Source organism: Eptatretus burgeri, chromosome 19, assembly GCF_056783735.1.
Source record: "Eptatretus burgeri isolate ZD-2024b chromosome 19, Ebu_testis_v1, whole genome shotgun sequence".
Classification (NCBI taxonomy): Eukaryota; Metazoa; Chordata; class Myxini; order Myxiniformes; family Myxinidae; genus Eptatretus; species Eptatretus burgeri.
In genome coordinates, this window is record NC_140979.1 from 339,068 (window position 1) to 353,833 (window position 14,766).

Consider the following 14,766-nt stretch of genomic DNA (forward strand, 5'->3'; position numbering starts at 1 on the left):
ATTGGCACAAGCAATTCGAGACATTCATCCAATGAGAGTTGGAGCTGTGGGTCAACGGCCACATCAAGTTCACAGTACATTTCATTAGGTTCTATGGGTAGGGGTGGAGTGTACAATGGTGGAATGGGAGGTATAGCTGTAATTATAGGCAAAGGTGGTGGCGGCGGAAGCACAACAGAGTTCACCAGAACCATCTCTGTCTGCACTGGTTGTGCACTGGGCTTCGTTGTCCATCCTATAACACACTTTCGCAAGCCAGCCACAATGGCTGCTTTGATTATAGACAACGTAATGAATATTCCAATCATCACAGCCAATCCTGTCAGCCAGAATCTGAGAATGGCTCCTGCCCAACCTCCAAACAATCCTGCAACCATGCTCCGATGTTCTATCCTCGATTGCAATCATGATATTTTGCAGCCTCCTTCCTTATGTGTCCCGCTAGGTCACAGAAATATACCATTTAATGATGCCTGGGGTTCCACAAGATTATTCATTTGTATCCTTATATCTATCCTTGTCCCAGTTATCCCTTCATGTAACAATATACCTCGTTTCAGGTGGACAGTGCCTATGTCCCCTTCATCCCATGTCACATGAGGTGCATAATTACACATAAGGGTCATATACAGTAAGTGTTTATCCCATACACACCTTTCTCATGCAATTGGTCCTTATGTTTACCTTCTTCTGCCCTGCGTACCCTGTCACAACCCATTCCTTGTTTCCCCTACTGTCGACCGACCAAACATTCTGCTCTCTATGACATTCCCATAATGCCCTTACTTTCTGTTATTGTCCATTTTATCACGATTATGCACATGCCAATCAAAAGCCATGCTCCATCTGTCATGAACCTCCAGTAACATTCTTTCCACTTGCAGATTTCCTTTCTTTCTCTTTACCACTTCCTGTATCCTCTTTTGTAGTGAGATGCGTGAGTCCATGATTGGCTTACCTTCTCACTTGACAGCTACGTGGGTCATCAGTAATACCGAGAAGAGTCCATAACATTACCATCACATCTGGTCCAACGTTTCTTCAGGGCGTTTCACCGTTTGAACACCTTGATGTTCACCCAGTCGCCGGGCTGGATGCTGTGGTGTTCCTCTGCAGCTTTGTCCCGGTAGCTTGTCTGATCTACTATCAAACTCTTTCACAACCTTTGTTAGAGCAGCACAAGAGTAAATCGGTCCATATATTTTATAAACGTTTTACCAATATTATAATCTCGTGTTGGCCCAGCACTTCGAGTGGTGGCTTGGGATCCTTGAGTCCTGAGCTCAAATCCCATTGACGACTGAACCAACACCAGAGGGCCGACTCAGCCTGTCACTCCTCCAAGACTGGCTAAAATGAACATCAGTACACTGGTAATAGGGGCACCGCATCAGCGGCACAGCCATGCCCCAACCAATGAAGCAACAAAAAGGCAGCACACACCACCAACATTTGATAATCCACATTGCTTCTACTAAAATTTTCGATTTTGTGCCACTGCTGCAAATCCTTGAGCGTACCACGTTCTCAGCACCTCCTTCTACATCTATATCTCCATCCCCCTTTTGCTCGTGTGGCCACTTTTGTGAGCCAAGCGAGCAAGCACCTTTTGGACAACCATTCTACCCTCACTTGAGACCATATCTCTTGCTTCAGATGTGCTCAACATTTCACTATGGCTAAAAGTTCCACTATCAATTTACCATTCTCGAGGAGCACACTTTGCGATGTTATATATCCCCTTATTTCCAAAGATCCCCTACATTGTGTCATCCTGTACAGTGTACACATATCAGGAATCCATATATATTGTTATGCTTTCACCCTCGGCTGGATTGCATACCGCAATTAGCACACGTACCATTTTCCAAGATGTTATGTTCAGCGCACACTACATACCCTGACAGTTATGTTCAGTGTCGGACATCTTTTGATTACCACATTCTTTGCTCTTACAGTGATTCAACCAATATTGCATAATCAGGCACCATCCATCCATCCATTTGGACCACACTCTGCAAAGCGTTTGGTGCTGCCCAAGCAGTCTCCCTGGCTATTGGACACAATCCTGGACAGGTCACCAGTCTGACACAGATCAGGTACCTATGGTCTACACTCTACACTATCCAGCTATCCCCCAAGAACACCTCATTTTACTCTTTGTTCTGGGCCTCGGAACATTCACAATAGTCCACAAGCCATCACCTAACAATCTTCTCGAGGTTCCACTCAACACATGTCCTCAATATTGTTACTTGGGTCTTGCACAGTTGTAATTTGGCCTTTGGCACCTCATCGCCTCTGTCAGCAAGTACCCCCAAAAGGGTGAAGATGTTTCCCCTGCAGTCATCCCTTGATGTCATCCAAATCAGCAAATCATCCACATACTGTACCAGTAATGCCTCTGGCAACTTGAAATTGTGCTTCTGTCCAAACAACTGACAACCATCTTTCAAATAACTTTACCATAACATCAGTGCAAAAATACAACCCAAGCTTGTTAATCTTTCAATGAACAAATTATGGCACAACATGAAAACCACAACTCCACATTCCTTGCTTTCACTGATGTAAACTGGTCTATGATGTGTTCAAAGTCAGTGTCTACACTCAGCAGAGCAAGATCACAGTCTGCCTTGACCCAAGGAGGCTCTCAAATACAAAAGTATTAGTTTTAACTTGCTGAATGATCTCACAGCTGGCGATGGAAACTGCGATGTGCAGCATTATCTGAATAGCAATGGGAAGATCAGGTTAAACGCTCTCATCTTCATACTAAACAATAAATTCGAGAAGCTCTTCAGGTCTTGATATTTTCATGCTGTCCCGACTTGATAGCGACATTCTGCAATCCTAAATTTCTTCATATAGCTGCTGTCCATCAACTTAAATATTCCATTCTTGACAGAGAACGAGTCCTGCTCAGTGGCGCCCCTCCTTCAAGTGGCGCCCAGGGCATGTGCCACACCTGCTATACCTTAGGTACACCACTGACCAAGGTCGACCCTTCAGTCAGGACTATGTGGTACCATCCCTTCGCACCCTTCGTTCTCTTTTATGCGATACAAATTTCTGCCTCGTACCTGATGTAAATACTGTGTTGACAAACCCTTTATTTACGTGGTTATTGTTCCAAGCTCCTTCGCTTTGTGTCCTACAACCATTAATGTAACATGTGGCGTTGTATTCATGGATTGGGACATCAAATTGTATTGTTGTTTTGCAAATCTCACCTCGAACCCAATCTCCTCCTCACCATTCCAAAGATCAGTCGTTGCGATTTTGAATTCCATCCCAAACACATTCTGTACTTCATTTGCATAATTCATAATCCCTCATTCAAACATCATATAATGGTACACAGTGCAGGGGTTCAGTTCATCCTGCCAATCCTTTGGTCACCAATGCGTCCATGTATGCTCTCCCCTTGGGGTAAGTCTTCCAAAATCGTTACAATAGTGTTTGGATCTTGATGGGGAATACGGGGGTGTAATGGCAGGGCAATAATGTCGTTTGATTGAGAAATTTCACATCTTTTCATGTTTATCATATGGTTCACTGCAAAAGGAGCTCCCATTGGCATACATACTCAAAAACTAATCTGTTTAAAGGGTAAAATTATTTATATTGCTCTCTCTCTCTCTCATCCCCACGACATCTTTTCCATCCTCACCCACATGCAGGCCCCAGAGCAGCCAGAGACATGTCCTGCTGCAGTAGCTGCAGGTAAGATTGTTTCTCATTTCCTGCAGATTGCATCAGAGCTGGCCATTTGAACTTTGTGCTGGAGTACTCGGCAACTGGATAATTTTGTTTGAATTGACCCCTCTTGTAAATAACCTTGCCTCCAAGTACAAGCAAAGTCGTGGAATCCATCATTGCAGACATCAAGACCTTCCTTTGCTCCAATTTATGGAGGCCCTCAATCTCAGATAAGCAATATGACCTCTCTCTCTCTCTCTCTCTGTCTCTCTGTCTCTGTCTCTCTCTCTCTCTCTCTCTCTCTCTCTCTCTCTCTCTCTCTCTCTCTCTCTCTCTCTCTCTCTCTCTCTCTCTCTCTCTCTCTCTCTCTCTCTCTCTCTCTCTCTCTCTCTCTCTCTCTCTCTCTCTCTCTCTCTCTCTCTCTCTCTCTCTCTCTCTCTCTCTCTCTCTCTCTCTCTCTCTCTCTCTCTCTCTCTCTCTCTCTCTCTCTCTCTCTCTCTCTTTCTTTCTCTCTCTCCGTCTTTGTCTCTCCGTCTCTGTCTCTCTCTCTTTCTGTCTCTCTCTCTCTTTCTGTCTCTCTCTCTCTCTTTGGACCTATCTCGAGCATAGCCCTCCAAACTCTTTGCCTTTGGCATCCAAGGCTACCTCCTCTCATAGCTTCCTGACTTCCTCCGCTCTCAGAGTCAGCGTATGGCTCTCAACTTGATTCTCTCATCCCCTATCCCTGTCGAGGCGAGCATTCGATCCTCAAGGCCACAATCCTGATTCCCTGGAAAACTCTTTATCTTTTACCTGACGACTCCCCTCTCTGTCGTGGCATCCCTCATCATTCATATAGGCAGAGTGGCAGGCAGCAGCCTCAAGTTTATATATTTTTAAACACCTAAAAGCTATCGTGATCACCGACTGTCGTCAGGTATCCGAGTATTTTAACAGGATAACAAACATCATTAGGTTTTTGTGATGTGAAAGAGATATCTTCACTATTAACATTGAGAATCGTATTACCAGGAATACTGTAGCCAAAAACTCTTGCTCCCTTTCTCTGACATGTCTGACATCCTTTCTCTTTGTCCACCCCTGTCATACCCCACACCACAGTGTTACAAGCGACTACTCTTTCTTCACAACACCCTCCATACCATGACGATGAGGCCATTCCTAAATCCTGCTTTTCTACACCACAGGTCATGGGTGAACATGTGACACCCACGACCGACCTGCCCGTCGGTACCCCAAGTCCTTGTGCAGGATTCGAGGGAAATTGGCCGAGTGGATTTTCATCTTGAAGTTCAAGGCCATTCATCGGAGAATCAAACATCATCTGTTTGAGGGATTCGTTTTTCCCATGATGCAATGCGAAAACACGGTGTATTTTCAGGCAAATTGAAGACAACGTGAGATGTTTGTAATGGAGTATTGTGAAGTTCTCCAACGTTTATACCACAAACGATGTCATCAGATAAAAGCTCAGATCCACTCAGTTTTTTTAACTGGTTCGCAGGGGTTACCTGTTGGGGGGAGATGAGGGTTAGCAGCATGGGGGAGATGAGGTCAGTTAGGGTGAGATGGACATTTCAACTTTGAAGAGTGAAGGAGAAAATAAATTACACGGAAACAGTGTTGTTCATAAAATCGTCCACCAGATGGACGTTTCAACTTTGAACAGTAAAGTAAAGGAGAAAATAAATTACACGTAAACGGTGTAGTTCATAAAATCGTCCACCAGATGGACGTTAAACTTTGAACAGTAAAGGAGAAAATAAATTACATGTAAACGGTGTAGTTCATAAAATCGTCCACCAGATGGACGTTAAACTTTGAACAGTAAAGGAGAAAATAAATAACATGGAAACGGTGTAGTTCATAAAATCGTCCACCAGATGGACGTTAAACTTTGAACAGTAAAGGAGAAAATAAATTACACGTAAACGGTGTAGTTCATAAAATCGTCCACCAGATGGACATTTCAACTTTGAACAGTAAAGGAGAAAAGAAATTACACGTAAACGGTGTAGTTCATGAAATCGTGCACCAGATGGACATTTCAACTTTGAACAGTAAAGGAGAAAATAAATTACACGTAAACAGTGTAGTTCATGAAATCGTCCACCAGATGGACATTTCAACTTTGAACAGTAAAGGAGAAAATAAATTACACGTAAACGGTGTAGTTCATAAAATCGTCCACCAGATGGACATTTCAACTTTGAACAGTAAAGGAGAAAATAAATTACACGTAAACGGTGTAGTTCATAAAATCGTCCACCAGATGGACATTTCAAGTTTGAACAGTAAAGGAGAAAATAAATTACACGTAAACGGTGTAGTTCATAAAATCGTCCACCAGATGGACATTTCAACTTTGAACAGCAAAGGAGAAAATAAATTACACGTAAACGGTGTAGTTCATGAAATCGTCCACCAGATGGACATTTCAACTTTGAACAGTAAAGGAGAAAATAAATTACACGTAAACGGTGTAGTTCATAAAATCGTCCACCAGATGGACATTTCAACTTTGAACAGTAAAGGAGAAAATAAATTACACGTAAACGGTGTAGTTCATAAAATCGTCCACCAGATGGACGTTTCAACTTTGAACAGTAAAGGAGAAAAATAAATTACACGTAAACGGTGTAGTTCATAAAATCGTCCACCAGATGGACGTTTCAACTTTGAACAGAAAAGGAGAAAATAAATTACACGTAAACGGTGTAGTTCATAAAATCGTCCACCAGATGGACATTTTAACTTTGAACAGCAAAGGAGAAAATAAATTACACGTAAACGGTGTAGTTCATAAAATCGTCCACCAGATGGACATTTCAACTTTGAACAGTAAAGGAGAAAATAAATTACACGTAAACGGTGTAGTTCATAAAATCGTCCACCAGATGGACATTTCAACTTTGAACAGTAAAGGAGAAAATAAATTACACGTAAACGGTGTAGTTCATAAAATCGTCCACCAGGTGGACATTTCAACTTTGAACAGTAAAGGAGAAAATAAATTACACGTAAACGGTGTAGTTCATAAAATCGTCCACCAGATGGACATTTCAACTTTGAACAGTAAAGGAGAAAATAAATTACACGTAAACGGTGTAGTTCATAAAATCGTCCACCAGATGGACATTTCAACTTTGAACAGTAAAGGAGAAAATAAATTACACGTAAACGGTGTAGTTCATAAAATCGTCCACCAGATGGACATTTCAACTTTGAACAGTAAAGGAGAAAATAAATTACACGTAAACGGTGTAGTTCATAAAATCGTCCACCAGATGGACATTTTAACTTTGAACAGTAAAGGAGAAAATAAATTACACGTAAACGGTGTAGTTCATAAAATCGTCCACCAGGTGGACATTTCAACTTTGAACAGTAAAGGAGAAAATAAATTACACGTAAACGGTGTAGTTCATAAAATCGTCCACCAGATGGACATTTCAACTTTGAACAGTAAAGGAGAAAATAAATTACACGTAAACGGTGTAGTTCATAAAATCGTCCACCAGGTGGACGTTTCAACTTTGAACAGTAAAGGAGAAAATAAATTACACGTAAACGGTGTAGTTCATAAAATCGTCCACCAGATGGACATTTCAACTTTGAACAGTAAAGGAGAAAATAAATTACACGTAAACGGTGTAGTTCATAAAATCGTCCACCAGATGGACATTTCAACTTTGAACAGTAAAGGAGAAAATAAATTACACGTAAACGGTGTAGTTCATAAAATCGTCCACCAGATGGACATTTCAACTTTGAACAGTAAAGGAGAAAATAAATTACACGTAAACGGTGTAGTTCATAAAATCGTCCACCGGATGGACATTTTAACTTTGAACAGAAAAGGAGAAAATAAATTACACGTAAACGGTGTAGTTCATAAAATCGTCCACCAGATGGACATTTCAACTTTGAACAGTAAAGGAGAAAATAAATTACACGTAAACGGTGTAGTTCATAAAATCGTCCACCAGGTGGACGTTTCAATTTTGAACAGTAAAGGAGAAAATAAATTACACGTAAACGGTGTAGTTCATAAAATCGTCAACCAGATGGACATTTCAACTTTGAACAGTAAAGGAGAAAATAAATTACACGTAAACGGTGTAGTTCATAAAATCGTCCACCAGGTGGACGTTTCAATTTTGAACAGTAAAGGAGAAAATAAATTACACGTAAACGGTGTAGTTCATAAAATCGTCCACCAGATGGACATTTCAACTTTGAACAGTAAAGGAGAAAATAAATTACACGTAAACGGTGTAGTTCATAAAATCGTCCACCAGATGGACATTTTAACTTTGAACAGTAAAGGAGAAAATAAATTACACGTAAACGGTGTAGTTCATAAAATCGTCCACCAGATGGACATTTCAACTTTGAACAGTAAAGGAGAAAATAAATTACACGTAAACGGTGTAGTTCATAAAATCGTCCACCAGATGGACATTTCAACTTTGAACAGTAAAGGAGAAAATAAATTACACGTAAACGGTGTAGTTCATAAAATCGTCCACCAGATGGACATTTCAACTTTGAACAGTAAAGGAGAAAATAAATTACACGTAAACGGTGTAGTTCATAAAATCGTCCACCAGGTGGACGTTTCAATTTTGAACAGTAAGGAGAAAATAAATTACACGTAAACGGTGTAGTTCATAAAATCGTCCACCAGATGGACATTTCAACTTTGAACAGTAAAGGAGAAAATAAATTACACGTAAACGGTGTAGTTCATAAAATCGTCCACCAGATGGACATTTCAACTTTGAACAGTAAAGGAGAAAATAAATTACACGTAAACGGTGTAGTTCATAAAATCGTCCACCAGATGGACATTTCAACTTTGAACAGTAAAGGAGAAAATAAATTACACGTAAACGGTGTAGTTCATAAAATCGTCCACCAGATGGACATTTCAACTTTGAACAGTAAAGGAGAAAATAAATTACACGTAAACGGTGTAGTTCATAAAATCGTCCACCAGATGGACATTTCAACTTTGAACAGTAAAGGAGAAAATAAATTACACGTAAACGGTGTAGTTCATAAAATCGTCCACCAGATGGACATTTCAACTTTGAACAGTAAAGGAGAAAATAAATTACACGTAAACGGTGTAGTTCATAAAATCGTCCACCAGATGGACATTTCAACTTTGAACAGTAAAGGAGAAAATAAATTACACGTAAACGGTGTAGTTCATAAAATCGTCCACCAGATGGACATTTCAACTTTGAACAGTAAAGGAGAAAATAAATTACACGTAAACGGTGTAGTTCATAAAATCGTCCACCAGATGGACATTTCAACTTTGAACAGTAAAGGAGAAAATAAATTACACGTAAACGGTGTAGTTCATAAAATCGTCCACCAGATGGACATTTCAACTTTGAACAGTAAAGGAGAAAATAAATTACACGTAAACGGTGTAGTTCATAAAATCGTCCACCAGATGGACATTTCAACTTTGAACAGTAAAGGAGAAAATAAATTACACGTAAACGGTGTAGTTCATAAAATCGTCCACCGGATGGACATTTTAACTTTGAACTGTAAAGGAGAAAATAAATTACACGTAAACGGTGTAGTTCATAAAATCGTCCACCAGATGGACATTTCAACTTTGAACAGTAAAGGAGAAAATAAATTACACGTAAACGGTGTAGTTCATAAAATCGTCCACCAGATGGACATTTCAACTTTGAACAGTAAAGGAGAAAATAAATTACACGTAAACGGTGTAGTTCATAAAATCGTCCACCGGATGGACATTTCAACTTTGAACAGTAAAGGAGAAAATAAATTACACGTAAACGGTGTAGTTCATAAAATCGTCCACCAGATGGACATTTCAACTTTGAACAGTAAAGGAGAAAATAAATTACACGTAAACGGTGTAGTTCATAAAATCGTCCACCAGATGGACATTTCAACTTTGAACAGTAAAGGAGAAAATAAATTACACGTAAACGGTGTAGTTCATAAAATCGTCCACCAGATGGACATTTCAACTTTGAACAGTAAAGGAGAAAATAAATTACACGTAAACGGTGTAGTTCATAAAATCGTCCACCGGATGGACATTTCAACTTTGAACAGTAAAGGAGAAAATAAATTACACGTAAACGGTGTAGTTCATAAAATCGTCCACCAGATGGACATTTCAACTTTGAACAGTAAAGGAGAAAATAAATTACACGTAAACGGTGTAGTTCATAAAATCGTCCACCAGATGGACATTTCAACTTTGAACAGTAAAGGAGAAAATAAATTACACGTAAACGGTGTAGTTCATAAAATCGTCCACCAGATGGACATTTCAACTTTGAACAGTAAAGGAGAAAATAAATTACACGTAAACGGTGTAGTTCATAAAATCGTCCACCAGATGGACATTTCAACTTTGAACAGTAAAGGAGAAAATAAATTACACGTAAACGGTGTAGTTCATAAAATCGTCCACCAGATGGACATTTCAACTTTGAACAGTAAAGGAGAAAATAAATTACACGTAAACGGTGTAGTTCATAAAATCGTCCACCAGATGGACATTTCAACTTTGAACAGTAAAGGAGAAAATAAATTACACGTAAACGGTGTAGTTCATAAAATCGTCCACCAGATGGACATTTCAACTTTGAACAGTAAAGGAGAAAATAAATTACACGTAAACGGTGTAGTTCATAAAATCGTCCACCAGATGGACATTTCAACTTTGAACAGTAAAGGAGAAAATAAATTACACGTAAACGGTGTAGTTCATAAAATCGTCCACCAGATGGACATTTCAACTTTGAACAGTAAAGGAGAAAATAAATTACACGTAAACGGTGTAGTTCATAAAATCGTCCACCAGATGGACATTTCAACTTTGAACAGTAAAGGAGAAAATAAATTACACGTAAACGGTGTAGTTCATAAAATCGTCCACCGGATGGTACATTTCAACTTTGAACAGTAAAGGAGAAAATAAATTACACGTAAACGGTGTAGTTCATAAAATCGTCCACCAGATGGACATTTCAACTTTGAACAGTAAAGGAGAAAATAAATTACACGTAAACGGTGTAGTTCATAAAATCGTCCACCGGATGGTACATTTCAACTTTGAACTGTAAAGGAGAAAATAAATTACACGTAAACGGTGTAGTTCATAAAATCGTCCACCAGATGGACATTTCAACTTTGAACAGTAAAGGAGAAAATAAATTACACGTAAACGGTGTAGTTCATAAAATCGTCCACCAGATGGACATTTCAACTTTGAACAGTAAAGGAGAAAATAAATTACACGTAAACGGTGTAGGTCATAAAATCGTCCACCGGATGGACATTTCAACTTTGAACAGTAAAGGAGAAAATAAATTACACGTAAACGGTGTAGTTCATAAAATCGTCCACCAGATGGACATTTCAACTTTGAACAGTAAAGGAGAAAATAAATTACACGTAAACGGTGTAGTTCATAAAATCGTCCACCAGATGGACATTTCAACTTTGAACAGTAAAGGAGAAAATAAATTACACGTAAACGGTGTAGTTCATAAAATCGTCCACCAGATGGACATTTCAACTTTGAACAGTAAAGGAGAAAATAAATTACACGTAAACGGTGTAGTTCATAAAATCGTCCACCAGATGGACATTTCAACTTTGAACAGTAAAGGAGAAAATAAATTACACGTAAACGGTGTAGTTCATAAAATCGTCCACCAGATGGACATTTCAAGTTTGAACAGTAAAGGAGAAAATAAATTACACGTAAACGGTGTAGTTCATAAAATCGTCCACCAGATGGACATTTCAAGTTTGAACAGTAAAGGAGAAAATAAATTACACGTAAACGGTGTAGGTCATAAAATCGTCCACCGGATGGACATTTCAACTTTGAACAGCAAAGGAGAAAATAAATTACACGTAAACGGTGTAGTTCATAAAATCGTCCACCGGATGGACATTTCAACTTTGAACAGTAAAGGAGAAAATAAATTACACGTAAACGGTGTAGTTCATAAAATCGTCCACCAGATGGACATTTCAACTTTGAACAGTAAAGGAGAAAATAAATTACACGTAAACGGTGTAGTTCATAAAATCGTCCACCAGATGGACATTTCAACTTTGAACAGTAAAGGAGAAAATAAATTACACGTAAACGGTGTAGTTCATAAAATCGTCCACCAGATGGACATTTCAACTTTGAACAGTAAAGGAGAAAATAAATTACACGTAAACGGTGTAGTTCATAAAATCGTCCACCAGATGGACATTTCAACTTTGAACAGTAAAGGAGAAAATAAATTACACGTAAACGGTGTAGTTCATAAAATCGTCCACCAGATGGACATTTCAACTTTGAACAGTAAAGGAGAAAATAAATTACACGTAAACGGTGTAGTTCATAAAATCGTCCACCAGATGGACATTTCAACTTTGAACAGTAAAGGAGAAAATAAATTACACGTAAACGGTGTAGTTCATAAAATCGTCCACCAGATGGACATTTCAACTTTGAACAGTAAAGGAGAAAATAAATTACACGTAAACGGTGTAGTTCATAAAATCGTCCACCGGATGGACATTTCAACTTTGAACAGTAAAGGAGAAAATAAATTACACGTAAACGGTGTAGTTCATAAAATCGTCCACCGGATGGACATTTTAACTTTGAACAGAAAAGGAGAAAATAAATTACACGTAAACGGTGTAGTTCATAAAATCGTCCACCAGATGGACATTTCAACTTTGAACAGTAAAGGAGAAAATAAATTACACGTAAACGGTGTAGTTCATAAAATCGTCCACCAGATGGACATTTCAACTTTGAACAGTAAAGGAGAAAATAAATTACACGTAAACGGTGTAGTTCATAAAATCGTCCACCAGATGGACATTTCAACTTTGAACAGTAAAGGAGAAAATAAATTACACGTAAACGGTGTAGTTCATAAAATCGTCCACCAGATGGACATTTCAACTTTGAACAGTAAAGGAGAAAATAAATTACACGTAAACGGTGTAGTTCATAAAATCGTCCACCAGATGGACATTTCAACTTTGAACAGTAAAGGAGAAAATAAATTACACGTAAACGGTGTAGTTCATAAAATCGTCCACCAGATGGACATTTCAACTTTGAACAGTAAAGGAGAAAATAAATTACATGTAAACGGTGTAGTTCATAAAATCGTCCACCAGATGGACATTTCAACTTTGAACAGTAAAGGAGAAAATAAATTACACGTAAACGGTGTAGTTCATAAAATCGTCCACCAGATGGACATTTCAACTTTGAACAGTAAAGGAGAAAATAAATTACACGTAAACGGTGTAGTTCATAAAATCGTCCACCAGATGGACATTTCAACTTTGAACAGTAAAGGAGAAAATAAATTACACGTAAACGGTGTAGTTCATAAAATCGTCCACCAGATGGACATTTCAACTTTGAACAGTAAAGGAGAAAATAAATTACACGTAAACGGTGTAGTTCATAAAATCGTCCACCGGATGGTACATTTCAACTTTGAACTGTAAAGGAGAAAATAAATTACACGTAAACGGTGTAGTTCATAAAATCGTCCACCAGATGGACATTTCAACTTTGAACAGTAAAGGAGAAAATAAATTACACGTAAACGGTGTAGTTCATAAAATCGTCCACCAGATGGACATTTTAACTTTGAACAGTAAAGGAGAAAATAAATTACACGTAAACGGTGTAGTTCATAAAATCGTCCACCAGATGGACATTTCAACTTTGAACAGTAAAGGAGAAAATAAATTACACGTAAACGGTGTAGTTCATAAAATCGTCCACCAGATGGTACATTTCAACTTTGAACTGTAAAGGAGAAAATAAATTACACGTAAACGGTGTAGTTCATAAAATCGTCCACCAGATGGACATTTCAACTTTGAACAGTAAAGGAGAAAATAAATTACACGTAAACGGTGTAGTTCATAAAATCGTCCACCGGATGGACATTTCAACTTTGAACTGTAAAGGAGAAAATAAATTACACGTAAACGGTGTAGTTCATAAAATCGTCCACCAGATGGACATTTCAACTTTGAACAGAAAAGGAGAAAATAAATTACACGTAAACGGTGTAGTTCATAAAATCGTCCACCAGATGGACATTTCAACTTTGAACAGTAAAGGAGAAAATAAATTACACGTAAACGGTGTAGTTCATAAAATCGTCCACCAGATGGACATTTCAACTTTGAACAGTAAAGGAGAAAATAAATTACACGTAAACGGTGTAGTTCATAAAATCGTCCACCAGATGGACATTTCAACTTTGAACAGTAAAGGAGAAAATAAATTACACGTAAACGGTGTAGTTCATAAAATCGTCCACCAGATGGACATTTCAACTTTGAACAGTAAAGGAGAAAATAAATTACACGTAAACGGTGTAGTTCATAAAATCGTCCACCAGATGGACATTTCAACTTTGAACAGTAAAGGAGAAAATAAATTACACGTAAACGGTGTAGTTCATAAAATCGTCCACCAGATGGACATTTTAACTTTGAACAGTAAAGGAGAAAATAAATTACACGTAAACGGTGTAGTTCATAAAATCGTCCACCAGATGGACATTTCAACTTTGAACAGAAAAGGAGAAAATAAATTACACGTAAACGGTGTAGTTCATAAAATCGTCCACCGGATGGACATTTCAACTTTGAGCAGTAAAGGAGAAAACAAATCACACGTAAACGGAGTAGTTCCTGAAATCGTCCACCGGAGGGCACGTTTCAACTTTGAACAGTAAAGGAGAAAATAAATTACACGTAAACGGTGTAGTTCATAAAATCGTCCACCAGATGGACATTTCAACTTTGAACAGTAAAGGAGAAAATAAATTACACGTAAACGGTGTAGTTCATAAAATCGTCCACCAGATGGACATTTCAACTTTGAACAGTAAAGGAGAAAATAAATTACACGTAAACGGTGTAGTTCATAAAATCGTCCACCAGATGGACATTTCAACTTTGAACAGTAAAGGAGAAAATAAATTACACGTAAAC

General features: G+C 38.4%; 1 protein-coding gene and 1 pseudogene across 2 annotated transcripts in view; both read left to right on the forward strand.

Moving 5' to 3' along the window:
* LOC147008337 (uncharacterized) overlaps positions 1–5,323 on the forward strand; it is an 88,007-nt pseudogene extending 82,684 nt beyond the window's left edge. The window contains exons 4-6 of the transcript XR_015053397.1: positions 1,959–2,099; positions 3,684–3,726; positions 4,804–5,323. The product of XR_015053397.1 is annotated as an uncharacterized LOC147008337 (transcript). The remainder of the gene's footprint in view (positions 1–1,958; positions 2,100–3,683; positions 3,727–4,803) is intronic.
* LOC147008338 (uncharacterized) overlaps positions 1–14,766 on the forward strand; it is a 105,100-nt gene that overhangs the window by 13,214 nt on the left and 77,120 nt on the right. The gene's annotated exons all lie outside the window — the stretch shown is intronic.